This window comes from Aegilops tauschii, chromosome 4 (assembly GCF_002575655.3).
Source record: "Aegilops tauschii subsp. strangulata cultivar AL8/78 chromosome 4, Aet v6.0, whole genome shotgun sequence".
NCBI classification, from domain to species: Eukaryota; Viridiplantae; Streptophyta; class Magnoliopsida; order Poales; family Poaceae; genus Aegilops; species Aegilops tauschii.
This window is the reverse complement of record NC_053038.3, coordinates 34,074,948-34,091,365: the sequence shown is the minus strand read 5'-3', so window position 1 is coordinate 34,091,365 and position 16,418 is coordinate 34,074,948. Positions and strand designations below refer to the sequence as shown.

Below are 16,418 nucleotides of genomic sequence, written 5' to 3'. Positions count from 1 at the left end.
GTATTTATTCATGCACTCTTTTCTTGAATTCAACCTTATGTAGGTTGCATCTTGGCATGATATTCATTCCATCTTGTGATACTTGTTTCCTTTCTCAAAGCATCTCAACGATGATCTCATGTTGCTAGTTGTGATGTCTTTGATGGTTGTGTGGTAGGAATTCATTTATATACAATAAGACCATATTTAGCCATGTGCTATGCTTTCAAGCAAATATCTTATTGGTATATTTATGACTTCCTTTTGGGTATCTTGTTCCTTCGTGTTGTAACTATTTCGGGTGTACATCCTTCTTTGTAGATTGATATCATCATGATTTTCATCTACCGATAATCTTATACACTTGAGAGAAGTTACATCTTTAGTGGATACCCTTATTCTTTCACGTCCACCTTTCTTTCCTTTGTATTTCCTAGGTGGCTCCGTGAAAGGATTTGTCTTGAGTGCGGGTCTTATATCTTTGCATCTTGTTGCACTCTTTTGTGCTGAAGATTGTTTTCCTCTTGCTTGTCATGATGAGACTTTTGCCATGTCAATTGGTATCCCTCCTCTTGACAAAGCTATCATTGTCTATCTTCACCATGGGTTGTCGCAAGCTTTGGTATTTTATTTTGCTTCTTAGTGAGCTTGGGAACCCATTTGCTTGTTGATTGTGTGTGGGGAGGACATGGCTTGCACCACGTGCTTCTTTCATTCAAGACTATGTTGATGCTTAATGCTCATCCTTTTTTAGTCTTCTCATGTGCTTTGCCATGACTCACACACATCATTTCGGTTGAGCCTTTTATTAAGTTGCCTCTTTTACTTGTTGCTCATCCATTTTTTTGTTTCATGTGCTAGGCTTAGTTTCTTACTAGCAAACATGCCCGTGCGTTGCAACGGGTGGAAAAAATACCATACATTTTAAACTCGGTTAACCCTTCCTTCCAAAGGTCCACGTCCTCTATGTCAACACGATACCTCACCCGTGTTGCCACTTATCCTTTTCCTTGTCCTCGCCTACATTGGCCGCAGTGTTCGTATGATCATAATGTGTTCGAATATGGTCAATTCAATAACAATTAGTTGGGACACAACATGACACACCTGTCATTAAATTGCGCCTGGGCAAGTGAAAATTTAGGACTAAAAAACCCAATATCACCGAGCTAGACGTGAGTGCTACCCTTGCGAGTTATGCTTTGCTACCAAATAAACATCAGTTGCCATCAACCAAGATTGACCGGGTGAATGAACTGGGTCATCGAGCACTGTTCCTGCGGGATGATATTATGAGCATTGAACAAAGAGCCTCCATAAAGCTTTCTTTGAATAAAGCATAGAATGTGGCAGCGTTGAGGTAATAAAGCTTTTTTTTGTGGGGAAGAGGAAATAAAGCTTTTATTTTCCAATTTTTATGAATATGTAGTGTAGAACCTCGTGTTTTCTTCAATATTTGTTAAGCTTCTAATTTTTTTTCATCATCAACGGTTTGTGGATATGGAAATTAATCACATGTGCATTTTCGGTTCCAAGGTGCAGCCATAATTGAATGCATGCATTTAGGCTTTTTTTAAGGATCAACCATACTTTATTTAATTATAAAATCCCACACCAGGAATCTCGTCTGACAAAACATGTAAAATGCAACCATAATTTAATGCATGAATTTAGGCTTAATTAGTTGACATGCATTTAGGAAGGTTCGCATGGAGGACTTTAGTCGGATGCCTATTTTCTTGACTTTGAAGCATATTCTTCGAGAGTTTATTACTAATTCAAAGGATTTTCATAGATGCCTATTGAAAAATCATATCATACTGGGACATTAATCATCATACACACAATAAAAATACGGAAAAACTAACGCCCACACGTGTGGGCGTTTGCACATCGCCCACATGCCTCCATCACCACTCATTTTGCCACGTATGAACAGATGACACCAGCAGAAATCTTTTTGGTTTTTGGCTTAATTTTTTTTATCTCCTAATTAAAAAAGCGAATTAAAAATCTATTTTCACCATTAAATCCGTCTCGACGAGATCTTCAAAACTAGACCCCATGTTGATATGTTTCGACGAATTTTTTTTGCCCAAAAGTTGCCATGATGTTTACACTGTAGTTGCCATAGTGCTTAAACTAAAATTGCCATGTGGCAACTTTAGTTTGTAGATCATGGCAATTTTAGTTTTTCGATGATGGCAATTCCAGTACTTTGACCATGAAAATATTTTTTTGTATGAACCATGGCAATTTTAAGTGCATGTATCATGGCAATTTTAATTTATGGTGCATGGCAAGTCTAGTTTCTTAATTCCCTGTTTTATAATATGTCAAAATTTACTTTTAAATGTAGAAGACAATAGCTCAAACATATCATGGCAACTTCAGTGTAAACATCATGACAATTCATGTGCAATAGACACGGCAACTTTTAACCAAATTTTTTTTCATCAAAATATATTGATATGAGATCTAGTTTCGACGATCTCATCGTGAGGGATTTAATGGTGAAAACGGATCTTCAATCGAATTTTTCATTTAAGAGATAAAACATTTTAAAAACAGAAAATCTAAAAAGATTTCTACTGCATGCATGCAGTGACATGGCGTAGTCTGTGTGCTATAGGGGCGTGTGGGCGGGTTTGTCTCCCACCACACGTGTAGGCGTTAGTGTTGTCCTAAAAATATTATACACGTAACACTTCTATTGAGTTACTGATATCAGACATAAAAATGTTGTATACTTCATTGGGTGTCCATGCATAAATGCTCATGTTGTTTGTGTGCTAACCATGAAGTCCTCGTCGTATAGATGTACCAACTTCCTCTTCTATTGCGATATATGCAGGGTTAATCATCGCAATTGAGTCTTTTGCATGGTGTGTGGCGCTTCAACTCACGGTTAGCTGCAATTTGCTTTATTCTAGCTTCCTTTTGTTCTGGCAGCATATTTGCATATTTTTGTCTTTTTCATGCACATTTTTTTGCCTTTTGTGTTGGCTCCATATTTGCATATTTCTTCCTCCCTTGTGTGCATTTTTTTGCAACTTTGTTGAATCTTTATTCTTTTTGCATTGTTGATACGCTTCACGGCGCTCTTTTAGTTTTTCCTGTTTTGCTTCATTGGTCATCAGTGCATACCGCTCTCTGTCTTTTCTTCTTCTTTGTTCCTTGGCATCCATGACTGGAGACCGTGCCCCCACTTGCTTGTCTGCATGAGTTTTTTATATTGTATGAATATGTTGTTCATTAAAAACAGATTATATTTTGCATCATAAATAGAACATAGGAGCGACCTATAAGTTACATCAAGTACTGGACATTAGCACGAGAATATATGTGTTTATATAGTGTCATGTTATTCCTAGATCCAATTTAGAAAATAGGAAAATGAGATTGAAGAGCATTGATATACACATGATATTTTTTGTCTAACTTCGGTACGACAATGTAGATCAGACGTTTATAAATAATGATAAAAACATATCACACTGGCATTAACCATCCTAATGAGTTATTAACATTGGTCAACAAAAATACTATGTAGATCAGACGTCTATAAATAGTGACAAAGCATATTACATCGGGAGATTAACAATCCTAATGAGTTACTAACATCGGACAATAAAAATATCATACACGCAACATTTTTGTTGAAGTTATTTTACCTCGACGCAATTGTTCCTCCATACAATCTTCAGCATGTCCATCTTCAAGCATGGCATCTTGTTTCTTGTCCAGAACAACTTTTGTTTTGTATTTTGCTTCCGTGTGCAAATCTTCGTTGTAAATTCACAGGACGTCTCCCGTGTGTGTGCATATATAAGTACAACATTGTGTAATCTTAATGGATGGAGGGTGTTCGTCACGGACACAGACAAGCATCAAACCCCATCACGTTTTGTTCCTTGAGACTATTTTTTGAACACCTTTTCATCCCGGCAACGTGCACATCTCTCTCCTCCTTGTTGAATTAGATCAGGATCCTGATTTGTTTCCTTAATTACTCTCAGAATATATCTCTCAGGATTCCAATTCATTTCCTTTTTTTTCACCTCAAGTCCCGTTTAGTAGCCCACATCAGTATGGAAGGCTAATATTGCCTCGCTTTCCAATTAATTAGCTTCTCATTCCTTCCTTAATTTTCTGTAATGATCTCCGACGCGGCTTCCTGACACCCAAGAAACACAAAAGCGTATATAAATTGAGTGGATTGGATGTGAGACAGCGAGGTGAGACTATGTATTATACGAATCAATCTTCGATTTAACCAACAACAAAGGCTGGCTTGGTTTGTCGCGCCGTTATGTGCCGGTCTTCAGGTTTTGGGTTCGAGTCTGCTCACCAGCAAGTATTTTTTGCCTCAACTGGGATAGATGGGCCGGTTTAATTGGGCTATAGTGCGCAGGAAGCAAGTATTTTTTGCCTCAACTGGGATAGGTGGGCCGGTTTAATTGGGCTATAGTGCGCAGGCGGGTTCGTTCGGTTGGTCTAGTTGGGCTAGAGTCATTGGTGCTTGTTTGGTTGGCTTCGATTCCATTGGAGCGAAGGAACCAGATATATACGAAGAAGAATGAAAGGACGACGGACGGACAAACCGAATCACATGTAACTAATTACGTACGAAAATTTAAGGAGGAAGAAGCGTTCAACCCTTTATTATTAGGTAAAGATAAAGACTTATACAATACGTACACAATAAATAACTGTCGACCTATTTATTTCTGAAATCAAAGTTGCAGCTAGGGATGTCAGAACAGGAACACGACCTTGATGACGTAGCCGTTGACGGAGCTCAACAAGGTGCGGCAGGAGCTCCGGTGGACACCACCACTACTGGAACACCACAGGAAAACCACCGTGGCCTGACCAAAATCAGCAGCCCAACCACCGAGTCGTCGGAGAAGAGCGGCAGCAGGAGCTCCGGTAGACAGACTACCACCGGAAGGCACCACCAGTGCTGGAACACCACCGCCGCCGAAACAGCACCGTGACCTGACCAAAATCGAATCAGAGGACGCATTCAACGCGGATCCGGTTCCAAGCAGGCGCATACAAGACTGAATCGAGGTTAGGCGGGAGGGGAGAGAGAGAAAGCTGCTACCTTTAATGGAGACGAGGAAGCGGAGCTTGGGCTCGTCGGAGCAGCGAGGCCGCCGCGCGGGAGAGGGAGCACGGTCACCAGCCGGTGCAGGAGGGAGGCGAAGGCGAACACCAGGTCATGGGACTGCGCCATGAGGCCCCGCGGCGGCGCCAGAGCAGGAATCTCCTCCTGCTGCAGTTCGCTAGGGTTTTGGGTCCGGGGGCGCACTGGGTCGGCGGGGAGGAGAGCCGGCTTTGGGGAGGTCTACCGGCGGTGGAGGGGGGGTTGTCGCCAGCGAGGCTGAGCTGGGGTGAGGTTGGCCGGCGGCTCGATCTGGATCGGGGTGGAGAGCGGCGCACGGGAGAGAAAGGAGGCGGCGGGGGAGAGAGGGGGTATCATCGATCCCGACACGCCTCCCTGACTCCCTGTGCCGCCGGCCGGACGCCGCCGTGACCGTGTCCAACTGGACGTGTTTTTTTTTCCTTTAGAACGAGGCGTGTTTGGTAAGCTGGTTCGATTTTGGGGTCCCTGGGGCAAGCCCCTGCGGGGAAAACATCCTCAGAATTATCCTCACCTGAAAAAAAACATCCTCAAAAAAAGAAAAATGCGCATCCTCAAAAAAAAAAAAAAAAAAAAACTGCCTTGCACGGCTGCGTACCCAGGTGCCAGTTTGTTTGATTGCCTGCAAATCCTCTTTGCGGCCAGTAGATGCAAGGTACTCCCTCCGTCCCGTAATATAAAAACGCTTTTGACACTACAGTAATGTTAAAAACGTTTTTAAATTTTTGAACGGAGGGAGTAGCTGTTTGGTTAGATGTCAAAAAGAAAAAGTAACTGTTTGGTTGGCTGCTTGTTGCTATTTCTAGAACAGACAACTGGTATGTCCTTATCTCTTTCAAAATTGGTGTGGTTACCACCAGATCGCAGTCATACCTAGAGCATGTACTAAGAAGTATAGTAGCAAATTGATTAAAAAAAGTGTAATAGCAGATTGATCCAAAAGAAAATATAGTAGCAGATTTTGATGACAGATTAACAACGAGTAGCTAGTTTAGCCTACCAAAACGTCATATACTTTGGAACGAGATAGTAGATAGTACTCTTAAGTTACTGTCGGGTGCATACCTGAGCAACCCGACAACTATTTACACTAGGGGAACACACTCCTAGCCGAAAGAAGATGTTCTACGGCCTCTATAGGCCAGCATCACAACATCAGCTGCATTATACATCATGAGCAGCAAAAGCACCCATCAGGGGGTGGCACTCACTCGGCATGGCGAATGCATTGGAACACCACCTCCACAGAGGTGGTGGCCCTGTACATCTGAAGGTTGAACCCATCATTCTTGTACTTGAAGACAAGGGTGTCACCTTCGCTCATCTTAATCTTGGCAGCGAACTTCTTCCACCCCTTGACAAACACTGGGTTGTCCTCTAACCACTGAATCTGCACGCGCCACTCATAGAATCTACCGAAGCGGATCGGCATCTTCACTCCCTTGTCCGCGATCTGCAGCTTCTTCACCAGCAACTTCTCCATTGCTAGCAGCACGACAAGGGATTCGAGGTCCAGGATGCCAACCTGCACGTAGAACCGAAGTGGTTGCTCTGGATGCCAGTGTAACCAAGGCATGCAGCCGCCCCATATGCTTCTTCGACACCTCGAGCCGTTGCACCTTCTCAATGAGGCCTGATATCACAGGCCTCAACTGGACGCTAGGGATGTAATCAGCCAACTTTGGCAGAGGAGTGTCGGCCCTGGCCACGAAGTCCCGGTTCCGCAACACAAACAAAATACACTAGCAGTGCCACTGCACCAATGCACGCCATGGCGGTGATCACCGTGCACGCATTGCCAACCATGTCAATGGCAGTGCATGATACATCCATTTTGCATCATGTTTTCTTACTGTTATTTATAATGTTTTTATCCATAATAATGCTTTTTTGAGTAATTCTAATGCCTTTTCTCTCATAATTTGCAAGGAACGCACCAAGAGGGAGAATTCCGGCTGCTGGAAATCTGGACCTAGAAAAGCTACGTCAGGCCACTTATTCTGCACAACTCCAAACAAGCTGAAACTTCACGGAGATTTTTTCTGGATTATTTAAGAAATATTGGAGCCAATAAACACCAGAGGGGGGCCACCAGGTGGGCACAACCCACCTGGGCGCACCAGGCCCCCCAAGCGTGCCCTGGTGGGTTGTGGCCTCCTCGGCCCACCTCCGGTGCCCATCTTTTGGTATATAAGTCATTTTGACCTAGAAAAGATAAGGAAAAAGCTTTCGGGATGGAGCGCCACCATCTCAAGGCGGAACTTGGGCAGGAGCACTTTTGCTCTCTGGCGGAGCGATTCTGCCGGGGGAACTTCCCTCCCGGAGGGGGAAATCATCGTCATCATCATCACCAACAACTCTCCCATCTTGGGGAGGGCAATCTCCATCAACATCTTCACCAACACCATCATCTCAAACCCTAGTTCATCTCTTGTATTCAATCTTGTTACCGAAACTATCGATTGGTGCTGGGGGTGACTAGTAGTGTTGATTACTATATGGTTTATTTGGTGGAAGATTATATGTTCAGATCCATTATGCTATTGATCATGAGCATGTTTATTATTTGTGAGTAGTTACTTTTGTTCTTGAAGTCACGGGAGAAATCATGTTGCAAGTAATCATGTGAACTTGATATGTGTTCGATATTTTGATAGTATGTATGTTGTGATTCCCTTAGTGGTGTCATGTGAACGTCGACTACATGACACTTAACCATACTTGGGCCTAAGGGAATGCATTGTGGAGTAGTAAATTGATGGTGGGTTGCGAGAGTGACAGAAACTTAAACCCCAGTTTATGCGCTATTCCGTAAGGGACCGACCGGACCCAAAAGTTAAATGTATGGTTAGAATTTATTTAATACTTTTCTCGTAGTTGCGGATGCTTGCGGGAGGGTTAATCATAAGTAGGAGGTTTGTTCAATTAAGAACATCACCTAAGCACCGATCCACCTACATATCAAATTATCAAAGTAGCGAACACAAATCGAACCAACATGATGAAAGTGACTAGATGAAATTCCCGTGTACCCTCAAGAACACTTTGCTTATCATAAGAGACCGTTTTGGCATGTCCTTTGCCTCAAAAGGATTGGGCTACTGTGACGCCCCCGATTCGACCGTACACTAATCATACACGCAAATGTGTACGATCAAGATCAGGGACTCACGGGAAGATATCACAACACAACTCTAGACACAAATTGAAATAATACAAGCTTCATATTACAAGCCAGGGGCCTCGAGGGCTCGAATACAAGCTCGATACACAAGAGTCAGCGGAAGCAACAATATCTGAGTACAGACATAAAGTTAGCCAAGGATGCCTTAAGAAGGCAAACACAAAAGCAACAACGATCGAAGAGGCAAGGCCTCCTACCTGGGACCTCCTAACTACTCCTGGTCGTCGGCGATCTCCACGTAGTAGTATCCGTCGGCGGTGGCATCTGGCTCCAGGGATCCACCATCTGATTTCAACAACCGGAAAGAAGGAAGAAGGGGGAAAAGGGGTAGGAAAGCAACCGTGAGTACTCATCCAAAGTACTCGCAAGCATCAGATATACACTAAGTATGCATTGGTATGAAATGGAAGGGCAGTATCTGTGGACTGAACTGCAGAAAGCCAGAATAGAGGGGAAGGCCTAGCCTATCAAAGACTAGCATCTTCAAGCAGCTCCAAGCATCTTGCAGCATGTAGAAGAGTAAAGAATAGCATTTTAATTAACAAGCATGTTGTAACAATAAGGCCAAGAGATCCTTCCTCGACTCCCTGCGAGAAAGCAATCCCGGAGCCACATATCCATCACATATCAAGTATCCATTTCTAGTTGTATAAGATCAGGATACAAGTCCGAACGTCCATTACCGAGGACACGGTATTCGAATATATATCTTCCCTGCAGGGGTGCACCACGTTACCCAACACGCTCGATCACTCTGGTCGGACACACTTTTCTGGGTCAATGCCCGGCCTCGGAAGATCAACATGTCGCAACCCTACCTAGGCTTAGCAGAGAGGTCCCCGCCGGTCTACATCCTAAGCGCCCTGGGGTCTTGGGCCCATCGCCCGTTGCACTCCGGGTCGTTGCACGCAGGGTGGATACCAGCACCGCCTCGGATGGCCAGCACGATCCGACCGTGCCGCCATGCTGAACTGGACATCTGACAAAGCTTCGGCTGATACTGCGACGTCGAGGCCCATAACTATTCTTGCGTGGTGGTTAGTGCGTAAAGGCCAAAGGCCAACTCAGAACAAATACCCAAACCTGTTAGTGCATTAACTATTAAAGTAGTGACGGCTGTCGGGACAAGTCCGGAGCTATCACCCCTCCTGGGTGATACCGCTAAACAGCCAGCCGGCATCGTCACATCGCACGGGTGCTCTCCGGGCCCGCCCGTCTTTCACATCAACTCGCGAGTACCCCTCAGGGCCGACCCGACTTCAACAATGGTCTCAAGTAAAGTCAAGGTAACCGTGTGTCCAAAACATCAAGGAAGAAAACCCGAGGAATCACCCCTGGTGGATTCCACCCAATGTAATCATCAAGGTGAACGTAAGAGGGACCACCCTCGAGGTTCACACTTGAGGTGTTGCACAACAGAGCCGTATCGGGAATGGTGAAAGAGGAACCACCCCCGCTGACCACGACCGAATAGCTACACTACAGAATTATCACCAGGAGTGCGTTATGAGGGATCACCCTCGGCACTCGATAGTAGCTCTGCAGAGTCGAGCAACAAAAAGGGGCGTGATGTGATGTGAGGTGTCGGGCTCTGGTCGTCGATCACGTTGACCGAGTCATCGATGATGAAGCAGGGGAAACAAGGACAAGGTGGAGGTCACTGATGGATCACTATCCAACCTATACTAAGCAGTTTAGGATAATTAGGTAGGTAACAATGAGCAGGTTACAAAAGCAGGCTATGCATCAGAATAGGAGCAATCAATAACTGTAGCAAAATCTAATGCAAGCATGAGAGAATGAAATAGGCGATATCGGGATGATCAAAGGGGGGCTTGCCTGGAAGCTCCGCTGAAAGGGAAGAAGGGTCGGCGGCGACGTAGTTGATCACAGGGGCATCAGCAGCGGTCTCGGGGTCTACCGGAGAGAAGAGGGGGGAGAAACAATAAATACAGAGCAAAAGAGTTTATAACATGACAATACGCGGAGTTAGGGGTATTCTAACGCGGTGTTACATCATACCGGCAAAGGGGAAAAACATCCGGGAAAGTTTTCCCGAAGTCTGGCATTTTCGGACAGATGAAATGTAGGGGGACGGTTGCTTGTTTGCTATGCTAGAGGCATGTGACAGATGAACGGACCGCGTATTCGGATTCGTCTCGTCGTTCTGAGCCACTTTCATGATCAAAACATTTTCATCCGAGTTACAGATTATTTTATATGATTTTTCAAAGATTTAAACAATATTCTGAAATTCCCTGAAATTTTGCCAAGTCTGAGAATTCGCGAGTTTTAAACATCTTTTAGCTGTTTTCAAAAGGCTACAACTATGGATCTGTACCTCCTATGATTTTGTGCCTTATATCAATTTTGAGCATTTTTCTACGATGTACATGTTAGTACCAACTACATCCATATTAGAGTTCATTTGCCTGATCATCAACAACTCTAAAGTAGCTAAAAATAAAGCTGTTTTCGGGTTTTTCTGTTAACAAAACATAGAACTTTGTGATTTTCGTAGGAATTAATCGACGCATCACATGGGTTTCGTCCAATGGAAACATTTGAGCCTCGTCAAGTATACTACCTCCCCATAATAGTTTTGCTCCTGTTAAAAGTTGTTTAGTTGCCGTTTAGGGGCTGTCCAGAGGGTTATTTAGTGTAGAATTAGAAAAGCTAGCTACATCAACAGTAGCTAGCAGCAGTACAGTATAGAGCAGGAGCAAGCGGGCGGGGGCGCTGCAGCAGGGGAGGCGACGCGGGGAGGAGCTGCGGGCTCGGCCGCGAGCGGCGCCGAGGCGGACGACGAGCGAGGTGCGGTGGCGGCGGGCAGCCGGCGATGGTGGTTGCAGCCGCGAGGGGAGGCAAGCAGCAGCAGCAGGCAACTGGGGGCGCGGCCACTATGCAGCGGCGAGCGGTGCCGACAGCAGAAGAGAACAGCCAGGGGAGGCGTGGCGAGCAGCTGCGGGGCCGGAGCAGGGCGGCGCTAGGCGGCGGTGCTGAAGTTGCAACAGTGGGTGGAGACGGCGACGCAGCGAGGCGTGGCGGCGTGCGGCAGCGGCGGGCGAAGCCAACAAGCGGAGGCCGCGGTCGGGCTGCAGCAGCGCGACGGGGGCGGCGACAGGGCATGGGCCGGCCACAGCGGCTCACACACGGACCGTGGCCAGGGGCGATGCGGAGCGTGCGCGCACACGGACATGGACGGGTAGGGGCATGGCCAGAGCGCAGCAGGGGCGGGGGCGCACGACAATGGGCGCGGCACCGCGAGCTCCTCAGGAGCTCGGGCATGACGGCGGGGGGACTTACGGTGTCCATACGACGAAAAGGGACAGAGAGGTTGGACAGGCGGCTCACCGGGATCCCGTAGTGGTGCAAAGGTGGGCTCGGGGAGGATCGATGGCGCCGAAGTCAGGGACGAATGGCAACGTCCGAAGGAGGAAGGAGAGCTCGATCCCCGCGATGTGGGGCTCTCCGGCTTGGTCTCGTGGGTCCAGGCGACGAAGCAGACCACGGCGGGGCAGAGGGACATGTCCTCAAGCGCCGGGAGGAGCGTAGCCACGCCGGCGAGGGCAACCATGGCGACGACGGCGTCGGGTGCGGCTGGATCTGGAGGAGGGGAGTGTAGCAAGAGGGAGAGAGAGGATGAGGGGGAGCGCGAGGGCAAGTGGGAGGGGATGAGGGGAACCCGAGGCGTCGGGGGATCTTATCCCCTCGCCGACGATGCCGACGAGCTGGTCGGGTGGCGACCGTGACCAAGCGGTCGGTTGAACAGGGAGAGGACGACCGCGAGGGGGAAGTAGGCTGGCTGGGAAGTTGGGCCGGCTGGGTCGGCTAAGGCCCAGGGGGAGGGGGGCAATGGGCCTTTTCTATTCTTTAAAGAAAACTTTTCTGTTTTCCCTTTGTCTTTTCTATTTTGTATTTTCTTTTTGCTCCAAAAGACTTTTTGTAAAATGTGTAACTTGTCTCAATAATTATTATGTAATTTTTAGCAGTGCCTCAAGAAGTTTGAGAAGCAGTTGAAAAGCCTTAGAATTTTTATAACTTTAAAAGTGATTTAAAATATTGTTTTGACCCTTGTTTTATTCATTTAAGGGCATTTAAACAATTTGTAAAATATGGGTTTCAACATGAAAAATATCCAGGAAACACTTTGAACATTTTGTTTTCATGTTCGAGAAATTTGAACCTTGGACTTTAATTTGAATTTGAATTTGAATTCGAACAAAGATTTGGATCAAGCGAGGATTAGCAACCGTAATGTGATGACATGGCATCATTAACGGGGGATTACTGTAGCTTAATTATCCAGGCGTTACAATTCTTCTCCACTACAAGAAATCTCGTCCAGAGATTTTAGGAGGCAGACGGAAACAAAGCGGGGTATTCATCACGAAGACGATCCTCGGGATCCCAAGTGGCTTCTTCGTTAGAATGATTTGACCACTGAACTCTTAGAAATTTGACAGCCCTCAGACGGGTGCGACGTTCAACTTGATCGAGAACGCGGACCGGATGCTCTCTGTAAGTGAGATCATCGTGCAGGGTTGAGCTTTATGAACATTGGGGTTGTTGCAATAAGAGTTGCGACTCAGGGCATCGACCATGATATTAGCCTTGCCGGGGGTATAAGAAATACCATAGTCATAGTCTGTAATTGATTCCATACATCGCTGTTGACGGAGATCCAGATCTAGCTGAGTAAACAGTTACTTCAGACTTTGATGATCGATGAAGATCTCGCAACGAATACAAAAAGGAAATGTCACCTCATCTTCAGTGTAATTTAACTGCAACAAGTTCAAGGTCATGGACTGGGAACAACTGGAGCATTTTCAATTCTCACAAGAGGGGAAGCGTTAAACGCATTCAAGGAATAATTCCGTGCTTCGGCATTTCAAACAAGACGAGCATGGTAGCTTACTATCACACTTGAAGGATGTAGTAGAGGGACCGTTTTAGGGGCGCAAATGATAGAAGCAGTATATGTTTTCAACCACTCCATTCCCAGAATGAGGTCAATATCTCGAAGACTTCAAAACAATGGGGGGAAACATGGAATTCCATCCCTTCAAGTTCAACGGAGACGTTGTGACTAACCATGGTGGTTCGACATTGGCCCGAAGAATGCAGCTTGGAATTCTGGCCAAGTGATGGCGGTTCCAACAGGTAAGGAACGACTGTGGGTGTCCCACCATTGAGTAGCGGGACCTTTCGTACAGTAAGCCACGAAGGTGACATAGTTGGCAGGGGCTACATCAACAGACTCCAACTCGAAAGGGGTGTCATGAAGCCATTCATTAGCATCAAGTGGCTGGTTTGAGCTGCTGTAGATGACAGGGTTGAGACGCGCAAAGTCTTGCATGTTAATGGGGCTGGCTGATGATTCATATTGGGAAGCGGAAACTGAGCTGTGACTCCTTCCATGGACTAGCGATTCAGCTCAACTGTTGTACCATTCCGGACATGTATTCGGGTGGCCATGATCAGCGGGTCTAACCATCCTGCTTAAATGCAACAAGGGGTAGTTCGGCAAAGGTTGGAGCAAGTGTATGTAGTCATTCGTGATGTTACTAGAGCAATGGGCAAAGGCGCAGTATGTACAAGGCAGTAGACATACCGATACATATGCGGGGCCAATTACATGCTGTTCATAAGAGTTCGGACAAGAGAAACATCATAGACATACTAGGCGGCATGCATGCATGTGATGGAGGAATGCAATAACGGGACATAGCACATGCTACATCAACGTCAGGGATACCTCTAGAACGAGGGATTTTAAAGTGACGACGCAGGGTGCCCTCGATAAAAGGATCCTGCGGTCAGTGAATATTGTGAAGCAGAACTTGGCCCTCAATTCGAGAAAGGTTAATACAAATCTCTGGGTGGATGTGATCACGAGATCCTAATGTTAGATTTAGCAAAATCATTTAACTCGAATAGAAGAGAGATTAGAGTCCCAGGGTATAGACGAGGAATAAAAGATCCTAATACCATCCAATGGCGACGTGGGCCCGTAAGCCACACAGACATGTTAGTAAAATAGTTTTCAAAGACTAGACTCAACTTCGGCTAAGGAGTTGGAAAGGGGGATCCTACATGCAGTCAGCTCTGATACCAACTTGTGACGCCCCCGATTCGACCGTACACTAATCATACACGCAAATGTGTATGATCAAGATCAGGGACTCACGGGAAGATATCACAACACAACTCTAGACACAAATTGAAATAATACAAGCTTCATATTACAAGCCCGGGGCCTCGAGGGCTCGAATACAAGCTCGATATACAAGAGTCAGCGGAAGCAACAATATCTGAGTACAAACATAAAGTTAGACAAGGATGCCTTAAGAAGGCAAACACAAAAGCAACAACGATCGAAGAGGCAAGGCCTCCTCCCTGGGACCTCCTAACTACTCCTGGTCGTCGGCGGTCTCCACGTAGTAGCATCCGTCGGCGGTGGCATCTGGCTCCAGGGATCCACCATCTGATTGCAACAACCGGAAAGAAGGAAGAAGGGGGAAAAGGGGTAGGAAAGCAACCGTGAGTACTCATCCAAAGTACTCTCAAGCATCAGATCTACACTAAGTATGCATTGGTATCAAATGGAAGGGCTGTATCAGTGGACTGAACTCCAGAAAGCCAGAATAGAGGAGAAGGCCTAGCCTATCAAAGACTAGCACGTTCAAGCAACTCCAAGCATCTTCCAGCATGTAGAAGAGTAAAGAACAACATTTTAATTAACAAGCATGTTGTAACAATAAGGCCCAGAGATACTTCCTCGACTCCCTGCGAGAAAGCAATCCCGGAGCCACATATGCATCACATATCAAGTATCCATTTCTAGTTGTATAAGATCAGGATACAAGTCTGAACGTCCATTACCGAGGACACGGTATTCAAATATCTATCTTCCCTGCAGGGGTGCACCACGTTACCCAACACGCTCGATCACTCTGGCCGGACACACTTTTCTAGGTCAATGCCCGGCCTCAGAATATCAACACGTCGCAGCCCTACCTAGGCTCAGCAGAGAGGTCCCCGCCGGTCTACATCCTAAGCGCCCCGGGGTCTTGGTCCCATCGCCCGTTGCACTCCGGGTCATTACGCGCAGGGTGGATACCAGCACCACCTCGGATGGCCAGAACGATCCGACCGTGCCGCCATGCTGAACTGGACGTCTAACAAAGCTTCGGCTGATACTGCGACGTCGAGGCCCATAACTATTCTCGTGTGGTGGTTAGTGCGTAAAGGCCAAAGGCCAACTCAGAACAAATACCCAAACCTGTTATTGCATTAACAATTAAAGTAGTGACGGCTGTCGGGACAAGTCCGGAGCTATCACCCCTCCTGGGTGATACCGCTAAACAGCCAGCCGCCACCGTCACATCGCACGGGTGCTCTCTGGGCTCGCCCGGCTTTCACATCAACTTGCGGGTACCCCTCAGGGCCGAACCGAATTCAACAATGGTCTCAAGTAAAGTCAAGGTAACCGTGTTTCCAAAACATCAAGGAAGAAAACCCGAGGAATCACCCCCGATGGATTCCACTCAATGTAATCATCAAGGTGAACGTAAGAGGGACCACCCTCGAGGTTCACACTTGAGGTGTTGCACGACAAAGCCGTATCGGGAATGGTGAAAGAGGAACCATCCCCATTGACCACGACCGAATAGCTACACCACAGAATTATCATCAGGAGTGCGTTATGAGGGATCACCCTCGGCACTCGATAGTAGCTCTGCAGAGTCGAGCAACAAAAAGGGGCATGATGTGATGTGAGGTGTCGGGCTCTGGTCGTCGATTGTCGGAGTAAATGGCCACGGGTAGCCTAACCGACTACCCCTGGCTCTTGAAAAATTATCAGGCCATTTGAGCCTTCAAGCATTCAAAGCATTGGGCTGCCTTCCCCCGGTCGGCTACCCCGGAAGCCGACTCTCAGAAGGCGACCCAGCCTCAGCAACCTCCCCCAAGATAACTACGAGATGGCCGACTCCAGGAAGCCGGCCATAGAGAACGCCGACTCCCCAGAGCCGGCCATGAAGAGCGCCGACTCCCCAGAGCCGGCCATGAAGAACGCCGACTCCAAGAAGCCGGCTAAGA

General features: G+C 46.7%; 1 long non-coding RNA gene across 1 annotated transcript; it reads right to left on the bottom strand.

Annotated features, from left to right (window-relative positions):
* Positions 1-4,024: 4,024 nt before the first annotated feature.
* Positions 4,025-5,701, bottom strand: LOC120962386 (uncharacterized). Its single transcript, XR_005753150.3, has 2 exons — positions 5,090-5,701; positions 4,025-4,980 (listed from the first exon to the last, which is right to left on the bottom strand). It is a non-coding gene; the product is annotated as an uncharacterized lncRNA (long non-coding RNA).
* Between the last annotated feature and the right edge of the window lie 10,717 nt (positions 5,702-16,418).